The sequence below is a fragment of the Xenopus laevis genome, chromosome 3S (genome assembly GCF_017654675.1).
Source record: "Xenopus laevis strain J_2021 chromosome 3S, Xenopus_laevis_v10.1, whole genome shotgun sequence".
Classification (NCBI taxonomy): Eukaryota; Metazoa; Chordata; class Amphibia; order Anura; family Pipidae; genus Xenopus; species Xenopus laevis.
This window is the reverse complement of record NC_054376.1, coordinates 126,771,047-126,789,095: the sequence shown is the minus strand read 5'-3', so window position 1 is coordinate 126,789,095 and position 18,049 is coordinate 126,771,047.

Sequence of the window (18,049 nt, the reverse complement as noted above, 5' to 3'; positions counted from 1 at the left end):
GGGAGGGGGGTGATATCACTCCAACTTGCAGTACAGCAGTAAAGAGTGATTGAAGTTTATCAGAGCACAAGTCACATGACTTGGGGCAGCTGGGAAATTGACAATATGTCTAGCCCCATGTCAGATTTCAAAATTGAATTTAAAAAAATCTGTTTACTCTTTTGAGAAATGGATTTCAGTGGAGAATTCTGCTGGAGCAGCACTATTAACTGATTCATTTTGAAAAAATTTTTTTCCCCATGACAGTATCCCTTTAAATCAAAGCAACTTGATAGGAACTAGAAATAAAAAGGCGTTACTGATACAGGTTTTTTTTTATATTTATGTGTATCTGTGTATCAAAAAATATGAATATAAGAGATAAATGTGTATGTTCACTATAACAAAACAACCCCCCCCCCCAAAACTGCATAGCTGTACCTCTTGTATGGAACAAGGGGAAAATAGTTTTGCAAATTTTGCAGTGCCAGTGAGATCATTATGAAAATAAATGGAACAATGTCATTTTTGTTTCTGTAAAGTTGTTTTTTTCTGGGATTTAACGCAATAATTTTTCCAGATTCAGGGTTTTTGTACATACAAGTTTAACTTCTTCCAAATGTGCCAATGCCAAAAATTTACAGTTAATTGTTCAAAAACCCCCAACAGTACAACATAGAATGTTTTAAAAAAAAACGACAGCAGAAATAAGTATACTTTTAATGACATTGGCAAAAATGCCCCTAGGAATAAGTTGACCCCAGAAAATATATATGTACAGTGTGATGAATTTGTAATCTTACCCATGCAAATCAAATTAAAACTTGCATTTTACAACATTTTGTATCCCACATGGTCTCCGGCACAAAAATAATATTAATGCTGGAGATCTTCTAAACAATGTAATGCCAAATATGAAAAGAATTATCTGGCATTTAAAGGATAAGTAAACCGTATAAAATAAATGAATGTAAAATTCATGAGGGGGGTATCCTAAGCACTTTTGTAATTTACATTCATTATTTATTTTCTTTTTATTCCAAGATATTAAGGGAAATAGCCCCCTCATCAATTTTATATTCACTTCTTTGAAAGGTTTACTTATCCTTTAAATTCCCCAAAATCATCTTTGTGCATATAACTTGTATTTCAGGTGCTGCAAAAACAGCACAGTGATAGATTTATTAATTCTCAAAAAATACTCAAATTCTAACTTTCGATCCAATTGTAGAAAAGCTTGGCAAAAATTGCCAATTCAGATATATTTGCCATTTCAAGTTTTCCAAACTCAAATTTCTAAGATGTCTTAGATCTGGAAAATTAACCTGGTGAGCTTCTATTTTATTAAACTGGAGGTATGTTTTCAACATACAAGCTATTTAATAACTGCTGTATAACTAAAGTTATTTTAAAAGGGTAATATTGTAATTGAGTTGAATAATGTGATTTTCGAGGCAATTAAGTGCCTTATTTATCAAAATCCGTATTTAAATAAAAAAAAGTCTGACCAAACTAGAATCCGTGATTGGATCTTATTTATTATTAAAAAAGCACGATTTAATTAGATTGGGGACAAACTCGATAAAATCAAGTGAAAATATGAATCATACGATTTTTTCCTATATCGCTAGATTTTTCCCAAAAAAATCAGAATTTTTCAGATTTTTGCCCGAAAAGCCCCAAATAGTCTGATTTTTGGGCTAAATCCAGCACAGACCACAGAATCTTCCAAATAGTATAGGGACCTCTCCCATTGACTTATATACAACCTTGGCCGGTCTCAGATGAAGGATTTTCAGATTTTGACTTTTTCTATCCTCGGGGTATAATAAATCTTGAAAAATTTATGATTTTCCCACTAAAAATTTGGATTTTATAAGAAAAAAAACTTTTTAATTCGAACTTTAATAAATAACCCCCTCCATTTTTACTTGTGAATTAACATAACTGATTTTTTTTTTGAATTTTTCTAAAAAAATGTAGAGATCAGTGTCAGTGCCTGCCGTCGCTTGTGCCCCGATGCTGCTCTATGTACTGAGTGCTGGGCTTTTAATCTGGCCATAGATGTTGAGATTTTTAAAAGATCAGATCCTGATCGTGAGTCCACGATCTTCTCAGAACAATTGTACGAATTGACCATCAACTAAAAAGACCAATTTGCCAGGAAAACAAAGGGGAGCTGCCTGCTTGGCCCCGCAAACATAGATACATTGCACTGGGAACGACAAAGATTTTTTGACCTGGCCGATCAACTTCCTGACAGATGTCGGCCGAAAAATCATAAGATGTACGATCGTTCAAATCCCACTAACCGCAAGATAATTTCGAAGGATTGGTCGGACTTCCCTAAAATCGGTTGTTCAGCAAGAAGAATCGTCGCGTCTATGGGGAGCTTAAACCATTCCCTGGGTCTCTTCTTAAAGGGGAAGGAAACCTAGTTGGCGCAAAACCCCTCCCCCCCCTCCCGTGTGTTGCCCACCCTCCCTCCTCCCCCCTGGCCTACCCGTCCTGCTGGGCAAATGCCCCTAACTTGTTACTTACCCTTCTGCGCAGGTCCAGTCCAGGGAGTTCACAGACGACATCTTCTCCACGTGATCTTCTTCCTGCTTTGAACGGCGTTTTGGCGCATGCGCAGTAGGATCATTTCGCCGGTACGGATCTACAGCACATGTACCAAAAGTCACGAAGCATGCGCAGTAGATCGTACCGGCGAAATGCTCCTACTGTGCATGCGCCGGTCAAAGCAGGAAGAAGATCGCGTGGAAGAAGATGTCATCTGTGAACTCCCTGGACTGGACCTGCGCAGAAGGGTAAGTAACAAGTTAGGGGCATTTGCTCAGCAGGACGGGTAGGCCAGGGGGGAGGAGGGAGGGTGGGCAACACACGGGAGGGGGGAGGGTTTTTGCGCCAACTAGGTTTCCTTCCCCTTTAAGTGAGTGTCTCTTTGTGCTCTAGCACTAGCACCCAAGCAATCAGGTAGGGGTGGGAGGGAGCAACCTTTATTTGCATTTGGCACACTATTGTCCTTTTGTAAATAACTCCTTATGTGCTCATATTTCACACTACAAAGCAATTTTTATGATGTTTTTGAAAGTTGCCTAATATTTGTTTTTACAGCTTCTTATCTCCCGCGTGTCCTTAAGTATTAAGATAAAACATCATAAATAGAAACGCCATAGGTCTTCTGAACACTTTGATATGAGTCGCATTTACATGTAGGGCCATGGCCTGGAAACAGTCCATTTTTTTGTGGTAGCTGAAAATGAAGCCTGATGCCTATATTTTTATATTTTCCAAATATTTTTGGAAAGTATACATTTTGACAAATTCAAAATAGGTAAACATGTCTTTCCATTCAAAAAACTTTGATAACTGAGCTTTTTTCTTGATGTTTCTGATCTTTTCCCCAAAATTTGCACTTTACAATATCTTCACCCACATGCGCTTGGGTTCCAAGATAAAACACCATAAATATGAATGAATAGTGTCTTCTAAATAATTGTATGCTCCACATACATAGGTTTATCAATGCGTGTGGTGTGGATGGGCAGGACAGGAATTTGACCTCCAAATATTATACATTTGGAAAAATTCATAATGTGTAAATACATCTACTCCATGAAAACCACCTAGACCCTTTCTAGCATCTCAGCTACATGTATGGGATCCTTTATTCGGAAAACTGTTTTCCAGAAAGTTCCGAATTAGGCGATGGCCGACTCCCATAGACTCCATGTTATTAATCAAAATCTTTAAAAAGTATTTCCTTTTTCTCTATAATAATAAAACAGTAGCTTGTACTTGATCCAAACTAAGTTTTAAATAGTCCTTATTGAAAGCAGACCCAGTCTATTGGGTTTATTGGACGTTTAATTTAAATGCACAATCACGTTCCCTTGAAGCCCAGAAATATATTACATGTATGACATAGGGGTCCCCAAACTTTTGCTACCTATGAGTCCCACTTAAAACTAAAAATGTTGGGGAGCCACACAAGCAAGAAATAATGCCTTGGGAAAGCCAAATAAGGACTGTAATAGGTTGATTGAAAGCCCCTTGTTGACTTCTAACTTGCAGGAGGTTCTGTTAGAATAAACCTGTGCCTTTATGTCTCCAAAATTGAATTTAAGCCAGGAAGGGGAAGGGGAAGGGAAAGGGAAAGGGAAGGGCAGCGGAAGGGTAGGGGGATAGAGGGAGGTAGGGGGAAGTAATGGAGGGAGGGGGAATGATAGAGGGGAGGAGAGAGGAGAGAGGAGAGAGCAGAAGGGGACAAACCATCCAGACTAAAGGCAGACTTAAACTTTTGAACAGGTACCTGCCCAGCACCCCCACATCGTTGCACCCTAGGCAGGTGCCTCTTCTGCCTACACCTAGTTCTGGCCCTGGATCACTGTAATAACACTATTAAGGAGGCTTAATACAAGGTGTAGTGCAATGTGTATAACGGCATGAATAAATGTTCTATTAGTGCTATTTTCAAAGGTTTTTGCATCAGAACATGTTCCTTTTGTCTTGCACCAAACATGCTCCTCTATACCTGTGTTGTACAGAATATTGCTGGTTGCAACTGCTTTGGGCATTAGGAGCAAAGGTGCAAAATACGGGTGATGCTCCTTTTGACAGGGGGGAAATGGAGATTGAGTTAAGGCTAAATCTCAAAATGTAAGCCTAGTACGAACCAAGACTGTAAACACATTATGAAAGAATATACAGGGCTAGAGTATCCTGGAACCAGTCGATGCATTACAACATCTACAGGGTTAGACCAAAAATCTATTAAAGATTAATCAGAGCATTAGAACCTGCACAGGGATAGGATCAACCTGCTGCCAATAAAATAAACTAACTTGTATGCACCTAGTAAAATTGTTGTGACTCAAAGCTGAATAAATGAACTAGGAAACTATAAAACAAGGAGAATTCTAAGCTGCACCCATAATCCCCCACTTGAACTCTTTTCTAGTGAACCCACCCTGCAAATATTAACAACCTTCCTCTTTACTTGAGTACATACCACTGTGTTTTTGGATTTAGAAGACTATTGGGTAAAGGGAACCAGCTATTAATATAACCGTGTATGCAAATTATGTTTCTCTAAAGGTTTTTTCTTTTTAGAGTCAGAACTTCATTAGTAGGACCTCTCTCACCCTGAAGCATGTTCTCACCAATACATTAGCAGACACATTAGATAGCTTTAAGAAGCAAGTGAGAAAATACAAGGTTACTCAAAATAGTACAAAGTTGACCCAATGACTGATCCCATAGCTTTCTCTGTCTGGATTTTTTTCCCCTGTGAGGGAAACTGAAGAGCAGATTGGGTTTTGGGTTCCTCTGGAGAATCTAGCAGATAAATAGGTTTCATATTGACAAAAGGATGAACTTAATTCTCATGTATGTTTTCATCCAAAATTACAATGTTCCTATGATACCATTGTCATATCCAAAGCACCTTTCAAGTAAAGGCATCAGTTTAATAATAGACACTGGAAGCCAGGGAGAAATTATATAATTATTTTTCCTGTTTAGAGGACACATATTATTGGGGAATGCGGAGCACAAAAATATGCATCAAGTAAACCTGTAGGAAATGCACCATAACATAAGTTGACTCTGCAGCAACAAGTTCTAAATATTCAAATAACCTGGAAACAGAATGAGAAAAGCCTTTACAAATGATTAGCAAAGTCCTACAACTGGAATATTATCATGGCTCCATCTCCTAAAGGAGAGCTAATGCTTTAAAGCAGTGGTCTTCAGACTTTGTTGTTTCAAGCCCCAACTGAGCCTGAACTTATGATAAGGCTCCTCTTATCTCATAACAAGTTTACATATGAAAGCATTGTTGTATCCAAGGAAATCTGGGACATCAGATAAGTGTTCACTATCAAATGTCTCTCTACCTGGCCTTCTAAATGGCTAAGAGACCAAAGAGGTGTTCTCCAAAATCCCCCCATAACTGACTTTCTGAATATACTGTCCTCAGCCCAGGATCACTCTGGCAAATGCTTCTCTTTGTTGATGTTTTTTTTCCTATTGTTACTGTCCAGTAAAAAATTATCCAGAGCATAAAATTCACCCCCCCTCCCCCATAAAGGCCTATTAATCAATCAACAGTCTAATTTTCAGGTTTTTGAAACCACGGCTAAACTCACAATCTCTAAAACCACAAATGCCATTTATAAATCCTAACTAAAAACGCCTGAACATGAAAATTTGTGAAAACTGCGATTTTTTTTTCAAGTTGTTGCACAAAGGTCAGCTTCAAAAATACCTAAAAACCTCTAAAACCACAAAATCAAAGAAAGATCCTCCAGTATTTTCTAATTCAGAATCTTCACACTTTTGTCGCATATTAAATCCCGAAAATGTCACACTTTTTTTATCCGTGACTTTCTCGGATTTGTGGAGTCAAAAAACCTGATCCGAAAAAGTTTTGTCTTGATAACTTTTTAATTCGTTTTCCATAATGTTTTCCATTGTATCAGTTTAATATTGAGGATATCTGGCTCTATGCAAATAGTTGTATGACTCCCTTGTTCTACTATCCAGACTGCATATAGGGATGAAGCAATTTGCCTTATTCACATTTTATTGCAGAAATTCAAAGCACCCTTTCTCCCTTATTCTATTAACCTTTACCCTCAACTTTGAAGTTATTGACGCATTTGCTTGCACAAGAACATTGCTGTTCTTTGTCTACATACAAAAATATGGGCTGACATTTCTCTGGGAACTTTGCAAACACCAGTTGTAGTTAAAGCAAGCCTTAGATATGAATGATTCACTGGCAGAACCTTCAAACCTTTCTTCATGTCTCTCTCACTATATTTTAGACAACCATTTTTCAATTTCTGTAGTGGAAATTAAGGCAGGGTAGACATTAACCCCCTAAACACTCCCCACATGTTTATTTATGTTGGGGATAGGAATGCAGAGTAGACAGTATCCCTTTCAACACTTTCCCAATGATTCTTTCAATATACATCAGTCACCTACTGTATCTACTGCCACCATTCCCTTTTCCTCTAGAGGAACTCTAGACAGGCATTGTCCTTCTCAACACTTTTCTCTTGTATCTGTCCTTAAGTCCTACCCATGCTGCCAAAATTCTTGTTCACACTCTCATCATATCACGTCTAGAATACTGTACCTCTCTTTTAATTGGCCGTCCCCACCAGAGACTGTCACCTCTCCAGTCCATAATGAACACTGCCACTAGGTTCATAAACCTCAGCAACCGCTCCTCCTCTGCCAGTCTCTACACTGGCTTCCACTACCTTTCAAAATAAAATTCAAATTAATGACCATGACATTCAAAGCTCTGCCCCACCCTACATCTCTGAACTCATCTCTATATACTCACCCAACCGCTTACTACACTCCTCTACTGACCTTCTCCTCAACTCTTCTCTCATTACCTCCTCACACACTCACATTCAAGACTTTGCAAGGACTGCACCCCTCCTCTGGAATTCTCTCCGACTTTCTCCCACCCTTTCTGCTCTCAAGAAATCTCTTTAAACGCACTTTTTTAGAGAAGCCTACCGTCACTCTACTCAACTACCAAATGCAATACCACATACAGTACCACATCTCTCACCCACTTAATTCTGATCTTGTCCACTCCCACACCTTGTGTATTTCCTTCCCTTTAGAGTGTAAGCTATTTTTGCACAGGGCCTTCCTCATCTTTTGTCCCAGTATTGGTTGTGATGTATGTACGTAACTCCATATGTTCTATGTATGTAATTCATGTGATTTAGTTGTATAAACACATTTACTTTACAGTGCTGCGCAATATGTTGGTGCTATATAAATACATGTTATTAATAATAATAATAATAAGACAATGGCAAAGAACCATTATTGCCCCTGAATCCTAACTTTCTTGTTGGTCCTTCATATACAGTTAAGTGTACATAAAAACAACAGATAAATAACAGAATGAGTGAGTAGTTTTGCTGATTGCTGTACATGTAGATTTCCAGAAGGATCTCCTTGTGGTGCCACCAAAGCCTACCCATGCCCATTCATTGACTTATAACAGTTAGCAGTGTTTAAAGTTAGACGTTTATCTGCAATCAAGAGCATGGGATGTCACTCCTTGTGAAGCCAAACCATTATATCTTCTGGAAACAAGTACTGAGTTAATCATTTGAGAAGGACATCAATAAATGGCACATAAAAGTATTTACATACTCAGCATGTGAAGAACCACCAAGTGCACGCAACTGCCAAGAACAATCTCTTTACAACCCTCAGATAAGAACTGGGGGTAGCGAAATGCAAATATGTTCAGATCTTGCATGGACAGGTGAATAGCATTATGTATTGGCATCATTTTAAAGGACAAGGAAAGTCTAAAATAGAATAAGGCTGGAAATGCTGTATTTTGTATACTAAACATGAACTTACTGCACCACAAGCCTAATCAAACAAATGATTTATGCTTTTAAAGTTGGCCACAGGGGGCTGTCATCTTGTAACTTTGTTATACATCTTGGCCTGACCCTGACCCTGCACATGCTCAGTGTGGTCTGGGCTGCTTAGGGATCGTCATAAACAAAGCTGTTTGAATTCTGCATGGCTGGGAAGTAAGGCGGGAGCTCCCCCTGCTGTTCATAAGTATGATTGTTTCCCTACAGAGCAGTTAGGGACCGTCTGACAATTCCTATCCACAGCAGTAAATAAAGGGAGAATTTCACTGCATACAGTCAGGTTTCTTATAAAAACGGTACACATTTTTTAATTAAAGTATATTGGAGATAGGTTTCTTTTTCATTAAAGAAAGTAAAAATGGGATTTTATTTTTTTGCCTTTCCTTGTCCTTTAATCATCCAACCCCCATAGGGGGTAATGTAATAGAGGATACAACTGGAGCAACCCACTGTGTTAGAAGGAGATTTTGGAGTCTAATTAGCTCTCTTACAGTAAGTGGCTTACAATAAAAGAGCTTACTGTAAGCCCTTAGGGTTTTAACCATTTCCAAGACTCTATAGACCCTTACATAGCAGTTCTGCACCCTTTAGTGCACTTTTGTCCAACATTTATGACCCGTGAAGTCTAGTAACTAGTCTGCAATAATTTGCAAATGACAAAAATGGCAGATTCAGGCAACTCTTTCATTGCCATCTACATCTCACCTTCCATCTATAAATAATAGGAAAAACATGACATTTTGGGGATGAGCTGCCAGGTTGGCCATGTACCTTACATTGAAATAACAGTGTGAGGGACAACGGTGGTGGCATGGAGCCTCAGTCATAGAGTTGGTTTTATCTCTAGTAAAGCTTTATGCTTCAGTGTACCTTCGACACATTATATATGAAACATAAGTTATTTTTTCTTCGATTCTGACTAGATAATTTATAGTGCATATAATTCTGCCCTGTTTAGCATGACAGTTTGTTCTGAAAGAGGAATTGTCTTTTTATTTCTCTGATATTTGCCTTGATGTTTCCATATTGATGAACCTTCTTCTCTGTGTCTATTGTATAGCTCTGAAGTCATATCTACCATCTGCATGGAGGTTATTGATTGTGTGAATGCTGTTTCTCCATTTTTCTTTGTTTTATGGTTTCCTGCTAAAATTCTAATATAAAACCATTGCATTGTCCTTCACCAGAAGAATTCATGGTGGGTGTGTGGGGGGGGGGGTCGTAGGTATGACTTTCCTCCAGAACTCTTGGGGGTTTGGTACTTACAGGCTAATTCAGTCTAATTAAGAGTGTGCACCAACTTCTTGCTGAAGAACTCTTCTATTCAGTTCTATATTGGCAATGTATATCTGTATATGCTCAATCTGTTCAGTTGTTACTCTTAAAGATACCGATGCTGTGTTTGTACTGGTAGCTTGTCCCCATGATCTGAGAATAAGGGGAATGGGATATAACCCACAGTCCATTGGATTAAGCCAATGATCTTTCTGGGCAAATATAATGACAATCTTCTGTATTATTTGTTCTTTTATGTAACATAGTAACAGTCAGTTAGGTTGAAAAAAGACACACGTCCACTAAGTTCAACCTTTTAGCTCTATTTTAACCTGGCTAACTGCCAGTTGATCCAGAGGAAGGAAAAAACCTCAGAGGAAGAAAAATTCCTTTCTGACTCCAAAATAGCAATGGGACCAGTCTCTGGATCAACTTGTACTATGAGCTCTCTCCCATATCCCTGTATTCCCTCACTTGCTAAACACCATCCAACCCCTTCTTATACCTATCTAATGTATCAGCCTGTACCACTGATTCACTTCCCAGCTCTCCCTGTAACACCCCTTTCCCTCCTCTAATCTCATTGGCTCCCTCCTGTCTGCTGGGAGGAGCTACTGGTGAATAAAGCATCCGACCCTTCCTTGTACCTATCTAATGTATCAGCCTGTACCCCTGATTCACTTCCCAGCTCTCCCCGTAACACCCCTTTCCCTCCTCTAATCTCATTGGCTCCCTCCTGTCTGCTGGGAGGAGCTACTGATGAATAAAGCATCCGACCCTTCCTTATACATATCTAATGTATCAGCCTGTACCCCTGATTCACTTCCCAGCTCTCCCTGTAACACCCCTTTCCCTCCTCTAATCTCATTGGCTCCCTCCTGTCTGCTGGGAGGAGCTACTGGTGAATAAAGCATCCGACCCTTCCTTGTACCTATCTAATGTATCAGCCTGTACCCCTGATTCACTTCCCAGCTCTCCCCGTAACACCCCTTTCCCTCCTCTAATCTCATTGGCTCCCTCCTGTCTGCTGGGAGGAGCTACTGATGAATAAAGCATCCGACCCTTCCTTATACCTATCTAATGTATCAGCCTGTACCACTGATTCACTTCCCAGCTCTCCCTGTAACACCCCTTTCCCTCCTCTAATCTCATTGGCTCCCTCCTGTCTGCTGGGAGGAGCTACTGGTGAATAAAGCATCCGACCCTTCCTTGTACCTATCTAATGTATCAGCCTGTACCACTGATTCACTTCCCAGCTCTCCCTGTAACACCCCTTTCCCTCCTCTAATCTCATTGGCTCCCTCCTGTCTGCTGGGAGGAGCTACTGGTGAATAAAGCATCCGACCCTTCCTTGTACCTATCTAATGTATCAGCCTGTACCACTGATTCAGGGAGACAATTCCACATCTTCACAGCTCTCACTGTAACAAACCCCTTCCCAATATTTAGCTGGAACCTCTTTTCTTCTATTCGGAATGGGTGACCTTGTGTCAGCTGGAAAGATCTACTGGTAAATAAATCATTAGAGAGATTATTATATGATCCCCTTATATATTTATACATAGTTATCATATCTCCCCTTAAGTGGACCCAATACTGAGCCCTGGGGGACCCCACTAAGAACCTTACTCCAAGTAGAGAATGTCCCATTAACAACCACCCTCTGTACCCGATCCTGTAGCCAGTTTCCTATCCATGTGCAAACGACTTCATTAAGCCCAACAGACCTTAGTTTAGAAAGCAGTCGTTTGTGGGGCATGATATGTTATAGGGAAACCGTTTTGAAATAAAAAATAACAAAGTGATATAAAGGTGATCCCTTTATTGGATAACTAATATAATCATAACAAGCTTTCAGAACATTTTAGTTCCTTTTTCAAGCGGATTACACTGAAGCTGTGCTGTTCTCTGGTATATATACAACATTCAGCTCATAGTTTATGGCTAATTATATGGACTAAGAAAGGACTGAACCAGATCACAAATACCAACATGTCTTGATATGGACTAAGAGATCATATGGAATTCCTTTGATTCTACACTCCAGTAATTCAGCCCTAATTTATACTCAGCCTCTTTGACCCACATTATCTTGTACCTTATCTGCTTGTCTCTTGCAGATCCCCTCGTAAATGACTTTACACCTCACACACAGATTGATATTCCTTTTTGTTGGTCATTTGACCTATGAGCTGAATGTTGTGTATATACCAGAGAACCCCTGCCTGTCTGACTTTGCTTGAACTCTGCCTGGATTGACCTTTGTTTGCCTGACTTTGCTTGAACTCTGCCCAACCCTTGCCTGTAACGTGACCATATGTATTCTGCCTGGACTGTTCTTTTCTTCCCTACTACTAGGCTTTTGCATAGACAATACTCCAGTCTGTTGGTGTTTCCTCCTAACCTCCTATCCACTACAACTTAGCCCCTTTGCTCACCCAGAACTCTGGTCCTACTCCTCTCACACTAAGTCCTGGTGGCATCTGAGTATCTGAGGGCTCCTCCCAAGGCCAAAGGCAGCTGCTATAGGCAGAAGAGTGAGCCATGATAGGGAGCTTGACATTAGTTTTGGGTATAGGGTGTCGATTGTGACACTAGCACTAGGAAGTAGAAGGCTTCACCTTAATTTCCAGGTAAATTCTGGAGGGGCACACTAGCATATGACTTTGGGGAGATTCCATTCTGTAACTAGCCACCTACCATGGGGACAGCCTCGGTGTAGCTTTTCTGCCCTACTACAAATTATATACCCCTCCCTCAGCTGCTTCTGTTTATTCACTGGTGTTCTTCAGCTTGGATGTATTAAAAAATGGACTTTTGGCCATTGTGCTAGGCAGTCTGTAAATGGCAACCATGACTAACCGCAACTTATAGAATTAAGATGAGTGGTTCCAGTCAAAGTTGTATCGATTCATACCTACCTCTGCCTACTACCTACCACACCTAGAGCTCACTGGTGTAACAGGTGTGAATTTTAACACCCTAACTATCAGAGTTGACTCCTAAAGCCTACCTACCTCCAGAACTGATATTGAATAGTGGGCAGATTTGTGCAGAACAACTGTCCATGTTGTACCCATGAAGACACCTTTTATAATAATAATAATAATCAAACACCATTCTGTTCTATGGGGTGTTAGAGCTCAGTGGCAGCTGTGAACTCTAACACACTAACAAATTGTAACAAGCATTGCATTAAAATGAACTAAATGGGGTGATTAATAGTGCAGAAAAGAGTGTCAGAGCTGCAGAATGAAGAAACCACTTAGAAGCCAGGAAATGATTATTTGTTTAGCAAATTAAAAGGACACTTACTAATCAACCCTTTAATAAATGAGCTCCGTGCTTTAATAACAGAGCAATAAGACACGGTGGGTCTTAGTGTTGCACCCAGATAGTAGCAGCTAACTGGAAGGAATATGGCAATAACTTATTTGCTTACATATACCTATATTGTTTCATCATAATAAGGAGATAAAGATCAGGGAGATTAGGGAGATATATTCATATACAAAGCCATATCTAGGAGGCAATAAAGGGCAGTAAAGTCATAAAGGAGAAGCTCTATTGCTTGGAGCTTGTTCAGCAGTCGGCCTCTTAAACTGAAACTCTTTATCTACCATAGCCATTTTTATTTCTATAAATAATCTCATGGATATGTGAGAACTATAACTATCTGGGTTCTCAGTACAAAGCTGCTTTTAAACCTTTTTGATGGGACAGTGGAGCAGTGCACTTCACAGCATTGCAGAACTTCAATCTACTACTTTGTGCCCTTACTCCATTGTGTTAACAGACAGGTCTGGACATTTGTTTTGAGGGGTCCTTGGGATTAATGCAATTGTATAATTGTATCCATGCACCTTACAGGTTTACAGAGCTTGCATTTATTACATGTACCGCTGTGCCCCATTAACAGGCAGTACTATATCCATGTTACAGCATAAGCCCAAATGCCAACTGGTTGGGAGGGCCAGGAACCTTTTTCTCTTCCCTTCCCTTCTTCTCTTGACCAATAATCCATTTTACTACTTTCCTTCTTCTCTTGGCCAATAATCCCCTTTTACTCGTTCCCTTCTTCTCTTGGCCAATAATCTCCTCTTACCCCTTCCCTTCTATTCTTGGTCAATAACCCCCTCTTATTTCTTCCTCTCTTCTCTTGGCAAATAATCCCCTTTTATTCCTCCCCTTCTTATTTTGGCCAATAATCCCTGTTTACTCCTTCCCTTCTTCTCTTGGCAAATAATCCCCTTTTATTCCTCCCCTTCTTCTCTTGGCCAATAATCCCCTCTTACTCATTCCTCTCTTCTCTTGGCCAATAATCCCATTTTACGCCTTCCCTTCTATTCTCGGCCAATAATCCCCTTTCACTCCTTCCCTTCTTCTCTTGGCCAACAATCCCCTCTTACTCTTTCTCTTCTTCTCTTGGCCAATAATCCCCTCTTACTCCTTCCCTTCTTCTCTTGGCCAACAATACCCTCTTACTCTTTCTCTTCTTCTCTTGGCCAATAATCCCCTCTTACTCATTCCTCTCTTCTCTTGGCCAATAATCCCATTTTACGCCTTCCCTTCTATTCTCGGCCAATAATCCCCTTTCACTCCTTCCCTTCTTCTCTTGGCCAACAATCCCCTCTTACTCTTTCTCTTCTTCTCTTGGCCAATAATCCCCTCTTACTCCTTCCCTTCTTCTCTTGGCCAACAATCCCCTCTTACTCTTTCTCTTCTTCTTTTGGCCAATAATCCCCTCTTACTCCTTCCCTTCTTCTCTTGGCCAACAATCCCCTCTTACTCTTTCTCTTCTTCTTTTGGCCAATAATCCCCTCTTACTCCTTCCCTTCTTCTCTTGGCCAACAATCCCCTCTTACTCTTTCTCTTCTTCTTTTGGCCAATAATCCCCTCTTACTCATTCCCTTCTTCTATTGGCCAATAATCTCCTTGTACTCCTTCCCTTCTTCTCTGGTCATTTTCCAGTAATTAGTATCTATGAGTGAAATTGTTTAATTTCAGCTGTTATCAGATAGGAACATGGACCCTGCCACTTGTTTGAGCCTCACCATAAATGCATTTAAGGCCTCATTTACAAAGCCACTGGACAGGTGGTAAAGTACATCTGAAGTTGCATCACTTTGAACTTCCACAGTAGAGCCCAAGCAGTATTAAACATCATAAACACAACACTACCAGCTCCCAACACTATTGTATTTATAATGAACAAGAGATCAGTTGCACGTTGGCATCCCATTTACACCCCCTAGTATAAGTATAAATGATAAGGATATTAGAAGTCACTGAGGGGTTGTTCTGTGACCATAAAAAGGCACAAGGGTGCAGGCTGAGTTATACAGGGAACTCTGAGTATCACTCATGTATTATAAGGGATAATGTACCCCCTACTGTAAATGATAAGGATATTAGAAGTCACTGAGGGGTTGTTCTGTGACCATATAAAGGCACAAGGCTGCAGGCTGAGTTATACAGGGAACTCTGAGTATCACTCATGTATTATAAGGGATAATGTACCTCCTACTGTAAATGATAAGGATATTAGAAGTCACTGAGGGGTTGTTCTGTGACCATATAAAGGCACAAGGCTGCAGGCTGAGTTATACAGGGAACTCTGAGTATTACTCATGTATTATAAGGGATAATGTACCCCCTACTGTAAATGATAAGGATAGTAGAAGTCACTGAGGGGTTGTTCTGTGACCATATAAAGGCACAAGGCTGCAGGCTGAGTTATACAGGGAAGTCTGAGTATCACTCATGTATTATAAGGGATAATGTACCCCCTACTGTAAATGATAAGGATATTAGAAGTCACTGAGGGGTTGTTCTGTGACCATATAAAGGCACATGGCTGCAGGCTGAGTTATACAGGGAAGTCTGAGTATCACTCATGTATTATAAGGGATAATGTACCCCCTACTGTAAATTATAAGGATATTAGAAGTCACTGAGGGGTTGTTCTGTGACCATATAAAGGCACAAGGCTGCAGGCTGAGTTATACAGGGAACTCTGAGTATCACTCATGTATTATAAGGGATAATGTACCCCCTACTGTAAATGATAAGGATATTAGAAGTCACTGAGGGGTTGTTCTGTGACCATATAAAGGCACAAGGCTGCAGGCTGAGTTATACAGGGAACTCTGAGTATTACTCATTTATTATAAGGGATAATGTACCTCATTCTGTAAATTGTATTAGTTTTAGGGCTGGGGAATTCTGGTTTATTTTGAACAACAATTACATTTATAAATAACTGTAAAAAATAGTGAAAATGTTTGGTGATTTACATTGGAAAGTTGCTTATAATAAAGTTAAATGATATCATACAAAATCAATAGTCATGACCGAAACTGCCCTATTTTACTTCACCATAAAATTTGTGAAACCGCTGAGAAATTTGAGAAACTGTGAAAAATTTGTCAGACATGTTGAAATCGATGGACCTTTTTTCAGCAATTTATTCCCTGCAAAATACATTGGAGTTTATATTCTGTTTTTTGTGGCAAATTTCTTGCGGCAAAAACTTTTTGCTGAGAAAGTATTTGTTGATGGCAAAATGCAGAATTTGACCATGAAATATACCTGGAAAATTGCTTCGCTCATCACTACAAATCAATATTGGCCGGTGTGGCCGTTTAACAAATTATAGGTGTCTGGAAATTCTCAGTGTTATCCATAGAGTATGAGGGAACATTCCTACTCACAGCATCGTGGTGGTATCAGCAGTGTTTCTGCAGGCGCCAAGGACAAAAGAGTAAAAATGCACCAATAAAATGTTCTATGGGTAAAATCCTACAGATGAATAAAGTACAAGCTCTTGTGCTACAGTCTCACCCTGAGTTTGTCGGTTTAGTATCAGAGATTACACATGACTCATTGTTTTTATCATGAGGTCACACAGTAAACAAATCAGTAAACAAATCATTTTATTTCTTCTCGTTTATTGCATGATGTGAAGCAATTACAGAGGCTCCTGCCGTCAGTCAATGTTGCCTTTAACCAGTGCTTATCATTACGGCACCGAGTGACGTCTGTAGTGAATAGCAGGCACACAAGCCCTGATTGCAATCTACGTATCAGCATTACGTCTGGATTTGGGGTCACTGGATCAGGGTTATATGGAAAAACATATCTCTTATTGGCCTCAACAAACACTCATAATACATTTTTGTATACAGGCTGGTCAAAGCCAACTGTTGGCCATGAAAAATCAGACTTAAGGGTGCAGGAGATGCATGGGCATATACTGTATATTTATCCTGTGCCATACAGGGGCACCCCAAGGTGCTAGTTCTTCACCATAGCCACAGTAGCACTTACATATGTTCCTGTCTGTAGAAAAGGACTTACAGTTCAATTCCAGACAAAGAAGATCTTGGATGAGATACAAAGGGCCCAGAACAGTAGGGATGTCACGGACTGTTCGCCGGCGAACTTGTTCGCGCGAACATCGGCTGTTCGCGTCCGCCGCAAGTTCGCGAACGTCACGCGACGTTCGCCAATAGGCGTTCGCGTCAAAATCGTTCGACCATTCGATCGCTAAAATCGAACGATTTTCGTTCGATTCGAACGAAAATCGTTCGATCGAACGATTAAAATCCTTCGATCGTTCGAATCGAATGTTCGCGAACTGTTCGCAATTTTTGCCGGTGTTCGCGAACGGCGTTCGCGAACACATTATCGGCGGTTCGCTACATCCCTACAGAACAGATAAAAATAATATTACGGAGATAGAAAAACTGGGCAGCAAACTGGAAAATGAGGTTCAATGTTGATAAATGCAGGTTATGCACTTTGGCAAAAATAATATAAATGCAAGTTATACACTAAATGGCAGTGTGTTGGGAGTTTCCTTAAATGAGAAGGATCTTGGGGTCTTTGTAGATAACAAGTTGTCTAATTCTGGGCAGTGTCATTCTGTGGCTACTAAAGCAAATAAAGTTCTTGTATAAAAAAGGGCATTAACTCAAGGGATGAAACATAATTGTGTCTCTTTATAGGTCCCTGGTGAGGCCTCATCTGGAGTATGGGGGCAGTTTTGGACTCCAGTCCTTAAGAGGGATATAAATGAGCTGGAGAGAGTGCAGAGACTAAGTGCAACTAAACTGGTTAGAGGGAGGGAAGAGTTAAATTATGAGGGGAGAATGACAAGGTTGGGGTTGTTTTCTCTGGAAAAAAGGCGCTTGTGAGGGGACATGATTAGACTTTACAAGTACATTAGAGGACATTATAGACAAATAGCAGGGGACCTTTTTACCCATAAAGAGAATCACGTACCAGAGGCCTCCCCTTCAGACTAGAGGAAAAGAAGTTTCATTTAAAGGAACAGAGTAGGGGGTTCATCACAG